General features: G+C 42.0%; 1 protein-coding gene across 1 annotated transcript in view; it reads right to left on the bottom strand.

The window, feature by feature from the left end:
• Nucleotides 1–13,067, bottom strand: part of DGKK (diacylglycerol kinase kappa) — a 179,206-nt gene that overhangs the window by 127,003 nt on the left and 39,136 nt on the right. The gene's annotated exons all lie outside the window — the stretch shown is intronic.

Raw genomic sequence — 13,067 nt, 5'->3', positions numbered from 1 at the left:
TTTTAGAATAATAAGTTGGATCATATCCCTTCCTGCTCGCAAGCCTCCAATAGCTTCCCAACAGTTTTAGAACCAAATCCCAAGTCTTTATCATAGCTTTCAAGGGATTCATGATCTGGTGAGAGCAAAAAGTGCATGAAAAAGAACTACCATCTGATTACTTTATTTACATACCTCATAGTTTTACCAACTGATTTTTCTGTTACTTGTTGAACAGATTGATTCTAACAAAGCATAGAGTCTGCTTACCATGTTACCGTTGGGGAGGCTTTCCCCAGTGTAACCTTATAAGATATAAGTCAACATGTAAGACTACCATCTGGAAGTACTCACATCCACCAAGCTGCAAATAAACCTATGCTGAATGGACGAAGAGACAGACTTAAGTCACCACATCAAAGCTCTACCATGAATTCCATCCATCATCTAAATTAGAATTCACCATTTGGCAGTTGTGGAAGTGTTTGCTTGGCCCACCTAGTGTTTTTCAGTTCTTAATTAATTGATAATATTTAAAAAGAAGAAAATTTCAAATAAAAATCCAAGTTTCTATTAAAAAATCTGAACATCTGATAACAGGGGACCTACATTTTCACATGGCAACAGTCTGCTGGAACACAGTAGCAGCTGCTCCCTTTAGATGGGGCACCCGGTTCCAGTGGTATTTAAGTTTGGGACCCCACTTAAACAATCATTTGCTACTCCCGCTCTCCCAAATATACCCACATCTGTTATACTGTCTGTTCAATTCTTTAACCAATAAGTTAGTACTAATGGACAGAGTCTCTGTATGTCAATTGAAAAGTCAGTTCATAGTAATCAAAGTTTACCTGAATCATCTTGATAACTTATGGGAGTTTCCAAGTTATTGCACCACCCTTGGGATGTTTATAAAAGAATGGTGCCAAGGAGTCAAGACAAAGAGATAAAAAAAAGATCTTGTGGGAATGTGGCATGGAGAGTGAGAAATTACATTTCAATTGTTGAAACTGAGTCATCAATGAGAAAACAACTTTGTGTAAGCACTGTGATTCCATCACTGTTTCTCTGGTCGGATGGCCTATGGAATATATTCTCATTGATGGCATTTGGTATTCTCTATCCCAATCTTTTCAACTTTATGCCATATATTGTTCCACACTAAGTCTTCATAATACCTAGACAGTCATATTTACTTCTCTCTGCCAAAGACTTTAGTTCAAAATTTTAAGTGCTCCAACTTGGTACAACTGAAGCCACATCCATTATTTCTTCCCCTTTCCCAAGCTATTCTACTTTGTCAATTGCTAAATTCTTCCATTGTTCTTATTTTACCATGTATGGTATCCTTTGTAATAGTTTATTTACAGTTTTTGACTGGATATTTCCCCCATTCCATTTTAAGTTTAAAACATCTCTTAATTTCAACTGCTTTTTCTTACCTCTGCTGCCATACCCAGGTTCCTTCTCTTCCTGTTGCTTTCGGGATTAGGATGATGGGGTGAGGTGGCAATGATGAAATGAGGAGGGGGATTTGCTTCTCTAGAAGACTCCCAGAACCCTGGACCCTCGGGTTCCCTCAGAAAATTGCCACACCCTATGATCTGACATACTAAAACAAGTAGAATTCAGCCTCTTCTCCCGAGCTACTTCCTTCTATCAACCTGTAGTAATGATCACTGTTTAATTTCCCTTCCTGGTACTTAAGAAATGTTCCTTTTTCTTCCTTACTTGTGCCTTACTAATTAATCATGTTATCCACCTAGGCACACAGAAAACCAGTTAATTAATTAGTTAATTAATCCATTAATCTGGAGACACAGCAAATCATCAAAATGTTCAGTTCTCATTTCATGAACTCAGCATTTGTCATGGTCAAGAAAAGAAAAGAAAGAAAATGACAGGTGATTTGGTTAATTAAGAACTGTTTTCTTTCAGGGTAAAAGCCATGTAACCAGTATCTAGCTACTCTAATTGTAAGGACTGGATAGCTTTAATTGCATGCATGTTAGTTTACTTTAATAAACTTTATATTGCTGAACTTAAAAAAAGAAAGACTTTATGGTGCATAGGAAAAGGAGTACGTCAAGGCTGTATATTGTCACCCTGCTTATTTAACTTATATGCAGAGTACATCATGACAAACGCTGGACTGGAAGAAGTACAAGCTGGAATCAAGATTGCCAAGAGAAATATCAATCACCTCAGATATGCAGATGATACCACCCTATGGCAGAAAGTGAAGAGGAACTAAAAAGCCTCTTGATGAAAGTGAAAGAGGAGAGTGAAAAAGTTGTCTTAAAGCTCAACATTCAGAAAACGAAGATCATGGCATCTGGTCCCATCACTTCATGGGAAATAGACGGGAAACAGTGGAAACAGTGTCAGACTTTATTTTGGGAGGCTCCAAAATCACTGCAGATGGTGATTGCAGCCATGAAATTAAAAGACACGTACTCCTTGGAAGAAAAGTTATGACCAACCTAGATAGCATATTCAAAAGCAGAGACATTACTTTGCCAACAAAGATCCATCTAGTCAAAGCAATGGTTTTTCCAGTGATCATGTATGGATGTGTGAGTTGGACTGTGAAGAAAGCTGAGCGCTGAAGAATTGATCGTTTTGAACTGTGGTGTTGGAGAAGACTCTTGAGTCTCTTGGACTGCAAGGAGATCTAACCAGCCATCCTAAAGGAGATCAGTCCTGGGTGTTCATTGGAAGGACTGATGCTGAAGCTGAAACTCCAATACTTTGGCCACCTCATGCGAAGAGTTGACTCATTGGAAAAGACTCTGATGCTGGGAGGGATTGGGGGCAGGATGAGATGGCTGGATGGCATCACTGACTCAATGGACGTGAGTCTGAGTGAACTCCAGGAGATGGTGATGGACAGGGAGGCCTGGTGTGCTGCAATTCATGGGGTCTCAAGGAGTCAGACACAAGTGAGTGACTGAACTGAACTGAACTGAACTGATCACTGGATAGAATGCTTTGTATTTTCTGAGCTCCTACTATTGACCCCACCTTTTTCTAGGCCCTTAGAAGCAGTTAAAGAAGTTGCAAGCACCTTCCCTGTCTCCCTACTGGCTCAGACGGTAAAGCTGCCTGCAATGCGGGAGACTTGGGTTCGATTCCTGGGTCAGGAAGATCCCCTGGAGAAGGAAATGGCAATCCACTCCAGCACTCTTGTCTGGAAAATCCCCTGATAGGCTACAGTCCATGGGGTTGCAAAGAGTCGGACATGACTAAGCGACTTCACTTTCACTTTCACTTTCCCTGTCTCAAAGATATGGATAGTGGGAGTGGAGGTGGAGGGACAGATAATCCATGTAGACAAACATGAAGTTATATGAGCTCAGAGCACCATTTGAAAGAGCCTTGGGAGCTTCATGTCCATTGCGTTAAATGTTTACCTTCTGGTTCAAATGAGAGGTTCCACTAAGATAGTGGCTATCCACTCACACATCCTGCCATTGGGTACACTGGCCAAATCACAATTATCTCCCCTCTGTTCCATGATATTAAACTGGTCTTTATGAATGCATTAGTTTTAAGTGCAGGGCTGTCTACTCAATGACCATAGAAGGCTAGCTGGTTACAAAGAATCAACAACCTAGCAGGGGAACTGGGCAGCCCAAGCCCAGTTGCTGCTAAATTCTAGGAGATTACTGAATGCTGATCCAGTGTTACCAGTTCATTCCATTTTTCAAGACAAGTTGGCAATCCAGGTGAAAATTTGTGTGAAGTTTTGGAATATGGCCATATTAACTACTAATTAAATTAAAACAAAAAACTTGAGAGGGCCAAACAAAACATAGATGAGTCCAAAATCATGCCACAGACAACCAATTTGCAATTTCTGAACTGTAACTACTGTCAGTTTCTCTAGATGACAAAATGAGAGAGTGGTGGGTATTCCTGGCTGGTAACAGAAGAGGTTGCAGTGTATGAGTTCAGTGTTTGTGTGCCTGTATATGTAAGATATATATTACCAAGTTGGTAGCAGATAAATGTTTATGTGACTTATGTATAGTAATTAAGGAGAAAGGTTAGAAGACCATTTAAAAGTTTCTTAACACATTATTGACTGGGCGATTTTTGCAGAAACTAATGCCTCTGGCGTTAATATGTCTCTGGTAAATAATGTGCCAAGTTCTAAACTCAGGCTCTATATTGTCAACTTTTAACTTCTACAAATATCCATTAATCCATTATTGTTCAATAATACCCATTAATGGGTTGAGAGAAGGTAAAATTCCTATAGTTTCTTTCTCTGTAAACTCTGTCCCCCTTGGGGAGATGTTTCTAAATAAACCATGGTTTACTTAAAAACACAATAAGCAGCTCCCAGAAGTCAGTTTGAAGAAGCAGAAGCTAAAAAGCCACTCAATCAATAGGCTACCACAAGTCAATAAAATATGTGCATGCAAACGAAATTTACCTGCCTAGGGTCACTAAGCTTAACAAGGACATGAGACAAAACTTGGAAGAAACAAACCAAAAGATACAGCCTATAAAGTGATGCATTAGCAGAAGAACCCTCACTTATCCTGTAGCAGGATTTTCAGTTTCCAGATAACATCATTTCATTGACCCCTTGCCACAACCATGTGAAATGTTACTTCCAATTTCCAGATGAGGAGTTTTTCTGTTTCTTTAAAGTGACTATCCAAGAATAATTAGAAGAGTAAGGAGAATTCACATGCATACAGAGCTTTGCAATGGATAAAGTGCTTTTACTTTTGTTATTGAAACTCCCCAGCATCACTCTGAAGTAGGTAGTGAAAGGCACCTACATCAGTTCTGTCCTATGAAAGATACCCTGAACTTTTATTTCTTTAAGTGACTAATATTTTTATTTCTAAGGCATTATCAAGACAGTTGAAAATTTCCTTCTCAAGTAAGATGGTCAATGTTTGATATTTTTGAGATTTTGCAGCATCTTGGGACTACAGTATTTGTCAGATGAATGCATCTCCAGTGTTATTATGCTGCTGCTGCTGCTAAGTCACTTCAGTCATGTCTGACTCTGTGCGACCCTGTAGATGGCAGCCTACCAGGCTCCTCCGTCCTTGGGATTCTCCAGGCAACGACGCTGGAGTGGGTTGCCATTTCCTTCTCCAATGGGAGGCAATAAAAAACAGGATTACGTATGGGAATTGTTTTTGGTGGCCATTTTTATAGGCACACAGATAGTTCATAAAATGAGGCACACCTGTAATCCTCTTGGTTCGAGTTGCCACATTCCTGTGGCAATATGTGTGGCGCTGCAAATAGGAAAAAGTTAGGAAGGGCCATTGGATCCTTGTACATTCTGAAATGCTTCTTAAATCAGAATATATTTCTGATTTCACACAGTTCTATCTGACATTAAAATGCAAATAGCACTGATATCTCTACTTTTAAACTCTCAAGGCTGGGTGTTTCATAGTGCGAGTGAGTGTGGTGCTGAGTTCAATCACCACAGACATCAACTGACTTCATTCAAATCCAAGAGCGCAGGATTTATCATGCTTGTGGGCTCAGTTGCTTCAGTCCTGTCCAACTCTGCGACCCTATGGACTGTAGCCCGCCAGGCTCCCCTGTCCATGGGATTCTCCAGGCAAGAATACTGGAGTGTGTTGCCATGCCCTCCTCCAGGGGATCTTCTCCACACAGGGATCAAACCTCAGTCTCCTGCATCTCCTGCATTGCAGGCAGATTCTTTACCCACTGAGCCACCTGGGAAGCCCCCAGGATTTACTGAGGTATAGTTAATTCAGGTCTTGAGTACAGCATTCACACAAAACATCTTTGCCTAACCTGTGGCAGCCCTTGAAGAGAAAGCAGTTTATTTTTGTGTCTTCTTTAATAAGCCAACCCCTCAATTCATTACTCCCAGAAACCCCTGCACGCTAGCACCAGTGATTTTTCTCCCTGATGTTCTAGAACTTGGCATGTACAAAATAATTGCCAACAGTGATGGTAAGGATTTCCTTTGCTCCATATTTATAAAAGTATATTTTATAAAATATCTCAACAGGGTCTGTAAAGCAGTCCAATTGCCTATATATAATTAACACCTGCCTGCTGCTTAGTTGGGAAAGGGCAAGTACAACTGCTTTTATGAACCTTTCTTGTGCTCCTCCAAAATCCTCCAAAGTTTCTACTATCTGTTAGGCTTGTTTTTTTTTTTGTGGCTCAGTGGTTTTTTGCTGGATGAGGCTTTGGAAGATTCTCTTACCCTGTCCTAGCAAAAGGAGCCCCTATTACATAGCCAGAGTGAATTCCACCCCCACCTAATCAAAAAGTAAGCAAGTATCATGACATACACCACTACTTGTTATTAGCTGGCTGTTCTTCTGTTTTACAAAGAAATAGAGGAAAACATCAGAATAGGAAAGACTGGAGATCTCTTCAAGAAAATTAAAGATACCAAGGGAACATTTCATTCAAAGATGGGCTCGATAAAGGAAAGAAATGATATGGACCTAAAAAAAGCAGAAGATATTAAGACGAGGTGGCAAGAATACACAGAAGAACTGTACAAAAAAGATCTTCATGACCAAGATAATCACGATGGTGTGATCACTCACCTAGAGCCAGATATCCTGGAATGTGAACTCAAGTGGGCCTTGGAAAGCATCACGACGAACAAAGCTAGTGGAGGTGATGGAATTCCAGTTGAGCTATTTCAAATCCTGAAAGATGATGCTGTGAAAGTGCTGCACTCAATATGCCAGCAAATTTGGAAAACTCAGCAGTGTCCACAGGACTGGAAAAGGTCAGTTTTCATTCCAATCCCAAAGAAAGGCAATGCCAAAGAATGCTCAAACTACCACACAGTTGCACTCATCTCACATGCTAGTAAAGTAATGCTCAAAATTCTGCAAGCCAGGCTTTAGCAATACGTGAACCGTGAACTTCCTGATGTTCAAGCTGGTTTTAGAAAAGGCAGAGGAAGCAGAGATCAAATCGCCAACATCTGCTGGATCATGGAAAAGCAAGAGAGTTCCAGAAATACATCTATTTCTGCTTTATTGACTATGCCAAAGCCTTTGACTATGTAGGTCACAATAAACTGTAGAAAGTTCTGAAAGAGATGGGAAGACCACCTGACCTGCCTCTTGAGAAATCTGTATGCAGGTCAGGAAGCAACAGTTAGAACTGGACATGGAACAACAGACTGGTTCCCAATAGGAAAAGGAGTACGTCAAGGCTGTATATTGTCACCCTGCTTATTTAACTTATATGCAGAGTACATCATGAGAAACACTGGGCTGGATGAAGCACAAGCTGGAATCAAGATTGCTGGGAGAAATATCAATCACCTCAGATATGCAGATGATACCACCCTTATGGCAGAAAGTGAAGAGGAACTAAAGAGCCTCTTGATGAAAGTGAAAGAGGAGAGTGAAAAAGTTGGCTTAAAGCTCAACATTCAGAAAACGAAGATCATGGCATCTGGTCCCATCACTTCATGGGAACTAGATGGGGAAACAGTGGAAACAGTGTCAGACTTTATTTTTTGGGCTCCAAAATCACTGCAGATGGTGACTGCCGCCATGAAATTAAAAGACGCTTACTCCTTGGAAGAAAAGTTATGACCAACTTAGATAGCATGTTGAAAAGCAGAGACATTACTTTGCCAACAAAGGTCCGTCTAGTCAAGGCTATGGTTTTTCCAGTGGTCATGTATGGATATGAGAGTTGGACTGTGAAGAAAGCTGAGTGCTGAAGAATTGATGCTTTTGAACTGTGGTGTTGGAGAAGACTCTTGAGAGTCCCTTGGACTGCAAGGAGATCCAACTAGTCCATTCTAAAGGAGATCAACCCTGGGATTTCTTTGGAAGGAATGATGCTAAAGCTGAAACTCCAGTACTTTGGCCACCTCATGCGAAGAGCTGACTCATTGGAAAAGACTCTGATGCTAGGAGGGATTGGGGGCAGGAGGAGACGGGGACAACAGAGGATGAGATGGCTGGATGGCATCACGGACTCGATGGACATGAGTCTGAGTGAACTCCGGGAGTTGGTGATGGACAGGGAGGCCTGGCGTGCTGTGACTCATGGGGTCACAAAGAGTTGGACACGACTGAGCGACTGAACTGAACTGAACTTTTGTTTTATTTCCTCATGCTGCTCTTGGGATGGAGGCTGGACCAAGTTGGGATGAGTGGGTTACCACTCCTCCAGTGAAAACCAGACTTCCACTATGAGCACAGCTAAGGAAGCCAGTTTTATATCTATGGCTCCTTCAGTCCAAAACCTGTAACATCTATTCTCTTTGCTTTGGGGGTGGGGGTGATGGAAAGAAAGCCATTTCGTAACCCAGGCCCGCCAAAGTTGATTCAGAGCAATAATGTTTGATTTGGTTAAAATGCAACTCTGGGAGTTTTTAGGCTTTAAGAAAGGCCAGGCCTGCTGTGTCTCTGAAAGCTTTATATTCCCCAGGTTCCTTGTTGATGTTGTCGGAGTCAGACAGACTGGCTCCAGCACTGACTAGCTGTGTAACCTTGGGCAAATCACTTAACCTCTTTGAGCCTCAATTTCCTTGTCTATCAGATGAGAATACCTTGCAGAGCATGTGCCTGACAGTCACCATCTAAGTGTGAGTCCCTTGTGGTGTATGGGGGCAAGCAGTCCATTCATCCCACTACTGGGAGCTCCTGTCTTTGGCCCTACGAGTAGGCCTGGCTGGCTAAAGGCTGAAGCAGAAGAATGAGGAATAGGGACCAACTGTCTCAGTTTTCCCAGGACTTTCAGTGCTAAAACCAAAAGAGTCATAGGCAAACTGAGACCTGTTGGTCACCCTAGCGTTCAGGAGCCAGATCTCTCTACTGCTCAAGTCTACAAGGAGTATTGCTGCAAATCCCTCCTGCTGCTTCCTGTGCTAAAAACTGCAGAGGCTCAACCACATCCCTATTCTCTATTAGTGAAATAAAAGACAGTTGACACAATAACATTTGTTATTGATAGAAAAAAAAAAAGAAAATGATGCTACATTTTTCTCTGAATATGCAAAAATTTTAACCAGTTCTTCCATATCATTTCAAAGATGTTTTATGTACATGCGCAAACATGTGTTGTGCTCTGCTGTGCTCAGTTGCCCAGTCATGTTCGACTCTTTGCAACCCCATAAACTGGAGCCCGCCAGGTTTCTCTGTCCATGGGATTCTCCAGGCAAGAATACTGGAGTGGGTTGCCATTTCCTTTTCCAAGGAATATTCCTGATCCAAGAATCTAACCCATATCTCTTGCATTGCAGGCAGATTCTTTACCATTTGAATCCCAGTTTCAGCCTTGGGAGATAGGAAATCCAAGGGGACGACAGGAGGATGAGATGGTTGTATGGCATTTTAAATCTTGGATTTTAAATCTTGGAAGCAGGAAATCCAGTTAAAGGAGCAGTATAAGTAAAAGCTTAGTGGAAGCAGCAACTGCTGCCTAGAAAAGGAAGCTCTGTGGTCACACAAAATCCCTAAAGGAAAGATATTAGGGGATTTTGGACACTGGCCTTCAACCTAACCAAGCTCACAGAGGCCAGGACACATATTATCATATCTAGTGCCACTGAATTACAAGGAATGACAAAGCATAACTGCTTCCAACTGCTCTCTTCCCCATATTTTCACCTGACTATCTGTAGTGAGAAATGGATAGGCTCTTATAACATCCTGTGTATGTTTCTTCTCTCAGGGATACTGCCCCTACTGCTTCTATTTGGTGCCACCACCATGTCACACACCTTCTCTGTCCTAACCACCTTCTGTGAAACATGTGGCTCCTGTTCTGACTCTGGTGACATCCTCATAGAAGCAGCCAGGGCAGCATCTTCTCTAAGCTTCTCTTCAATTATCTCTCTCCAGAGGAAGACAGTTGTTTCTGGCTGACAAATATCTGCTATCTGCCTTTGTTTTATATGCATTATCTAATTTCTTGCCTACAGAAATTGTCCTGTTGGGGAGGTGGAGAAGTTGAGGATTAGGGAGTTTAAGTAATTAGTTCCAAGTCACAGTGAGTGGCAGAGCTGGGGTTTAAAGCCAGCTCCGTTGGACTCTACTGCCTCTCCCCCCAACAAAATCCTAAGCATCAACAGAATGATGGTCATCATGATCTGGCATGGGTGTCAGATCCAACCTGGGGATCACTTCAGTCCACTTATTTCTTACCTTCAGTTCAGTTCAGTTCAGTTTAGTTGCTCAGTTGTGTCCAACTCTTTGTGACCCCATGAACTGCAGCACACCAGGCTTCCCTGTCCATCACCAACTCCGAGAGCTTACTCAAACTCATATCCATCGAGTGAATGATGCCATACAACCATCTCATCCTCCTGTCATCCCCTTCTCTTCCCACCTTCAATCTTTTCCAGAATTAGGGTATTTTCCAATGAGTCAGTCCTTCACATCAGGTGGTCAAAGTATTGGAGTTTCAGCTTTAGCATCAGTCCTTCCAATAAACACCCAGAACTGATCTCCTTTAGGATGGACTGGTTGGATCTCTTTGCAGTTCAAGGGACTCTCAAGAGTCTTCTCCAACACCACAGTTCAAAAGCATCAATTCTTTGGTGCTCAGCTTTCTTTATGGTCCAACTCTCACATCCAAACATGACTACTGGAAAAACCATAGCTGTGACTAGACAGACCTTTGCTGGCAAAGTAATGTCTCTGCTTTTTAATATGCTGTCTAGGTTGGTCATAGCTTTTCTTCCAAGGAGCAAGTGTCTTTTAATTTCATGGCTGCAATCACCATCTGCAGTGATTCTGGAGCCCCCAAAAATAAAGTCTGACACTGTTTCCACTGTTTCCCCATCTATTTCCCATCAAGTGATGGACCCAGATGCCATGATCTTAGTTTTCTGAATGTTGAGCTTTAAGCCAACTTTTTCACTCTCCTCTTTCACTTTCAAGAGGCTCTTTAGTTCTTCTTCAGTTTCTGCCAAAATGGTGGTATCATCTGCATATCTGAGGTTATCGATACTTCTCCCGGAAATCTTGATTCCACCTTGTGGTTCATCCAGCCTTGCATTTCTTATGATGTACTCTGCATATGTCCTGAATATTCATTGGAAGGACTGATGCTAAAGCTGAAACTCCAATATTTTGGCCACCTGATGTGAAGAACCGACTCAATTGAAAAAGACCTTAATGCTGGGAAAGACTGAAGGCAGGAGAAGGAGACAACAGAGGATGAGATGGTTGGATGGCATCACCGATGGGATGGACATGAGTTTGAGTAGGTTCTGGGAGTTGGTGATCAACAGGGAAGCCTGGCGTGCTGCAGTCCATGGGGTCACAGAGTCAGACACAACTGAGCGATTGAACTGAACTGAACTTTGCATATAAATTAAATGCACAGAGTGACGATGTACAGCCTTGATGTGCTCCTTTCCCGATTTGGAACCAGTCTGTTGTTCCAGGTCCAGTTCTGACTGTTGCTTCTTGACCTGCATACAGATTTCTCAGGAGGCAGGTAAGGTGGTCTGGTATTTCTTCCCCTAGAGGCCACTATTTCACTTAGGAGGCAAAGCCATGGCCAGTAATGTCTGCAGATTTCCCACTAGTTTAATGGAAGAAGACCATGTATTATAAATGATTTCACAAGGGAAGAAAAAAGTCAGTTTTTTTGAGGGATGCCTGAAATATCATAATCCCATATTTTTCATATGTTGATACTTTGTAACAATATGCTGGATTATGTCTGCTGCTGCTGCTAAGTCACTTCAGTTGTGTCTGACTCTGTGTGACCCCACATGTCTAGGAGCTCCTAAACCTGAGGACTTCGGCTTTTAGAGGTATTTTAAAGTGCTTGCAACCTGAGGCCAAAAAAACTTTGTAAGTATGGAAATATGTAGTTCATTTGGCTATAACTCATTTGAAGAGCAAATCAATGAAGATTTGATTGGTGCTTTCATCTTTAGAAATACCTCTTTCAAATCGTGGCTTCAAAAGTCTCTGATAAAGTGGGCTGGATGAACCCATATTACCTAACCATATATACGTGGGGAGTTGGGGAGATTGCCTTATTGTGAAACTGGCTCCATGCAGACAATCACCTGAAGATGTGCACAGGACCTAAAAATACAGTCACTAACAGGTCCTCTGGGGATGAAGTGGTTAAATGATAAAAAGGGAATGTGAGATTTTTTTCATTTTAATTTGTTCTCAGCCTTACGAATTGGTGTTGACAAGAATTACGAGGTTGGAAGACAGAAACTGATGCTAGAAACAGTTGGTTTGCTTGCTTCTTGCCTGCTTCTTGCATCAGTAATAGTCTAGGCAAGATGAAGTTCACTAATTCGCTAGTGGTTGTGTGTTAGGGGAATAGAAGATCTATATGCATATTGTGTGTGTGTGTGTGTGTGCATGTGTGCTTGCCCACTTTGCCCCATCAGTGGCAGGTTAGAGCAGGAGAAAGGTCTCAGGTAAGGGAACCTTAGGGATGGGATTGGCCTGGGAGCAGGGTGAAGGACAGAGCTATGGGAGACTCCAGCCAACAACTAAAGCTGTGGATAGCCTTGCTGCCTCTGAGTAGAGGACTATCCCTGGCGGAGTAAAACTGCCTCATGCAGAGTGTCAACTCAAAATTGACACTTGCCATAGGTGCTTGCCATCTACCTCTACAAGGATTAAAGCATGTGCTGCTGTAGCTGCTGATTTTCAACACCCCCTAAAAGAAGTTCAGGGTGGAGAGCAGAAATGAGGCACTCTGTGCTCAGAGAAAAACTGGCAGAACAGGTCTTCAAGAGAGTTAAATATTTTCAGGGGCCAATTTATTAATATGAGCTCAATTCTTGTATCCCCATATCCAGAAAACTACTAAAATCCTTCATGGTGATGACTGGTCCTCATGACTAGCAGAAAGTTTCATGAGACTAGCAGAAACCTTCTGGAAAAATATATGTTTGATTGCATGTATTTTCCTTTCACCAAAATCATATATATTCTGACCTCCCCCTCCCCCATCTCTTTGGAGCAGTTTCTCAGAGCTCTCTGAGGTGCTGTCTCCCTGGCTGCAGTCCTCATTTTGCCCCAAATAAAACTTAACTTGCAACTCTCATGTTGAGCATTTTTTTAAGTCAACAGGAGGCAGGAGGTATGGTAATTTAA

Source organism: Ovis aries, chromosome X (genome assembly GCF_016772045.2).
Source record: "Ovis aries strain OAR_USU_Benz2616 breed Rambouillet chromosome X, ARS-UI_Ramb_v3.0, whole genome shotgun sequence".
Taxonomy (NCBI): domain Eukaryota; kingdom Metazoa; phylum Chordata; class Mammalia; order Artiodactyla; family Bovidae; genus Ovis; species Ovis aries.
This window is presented reverse-complemented; position numbering and strand designations above follow the sequence as displayed.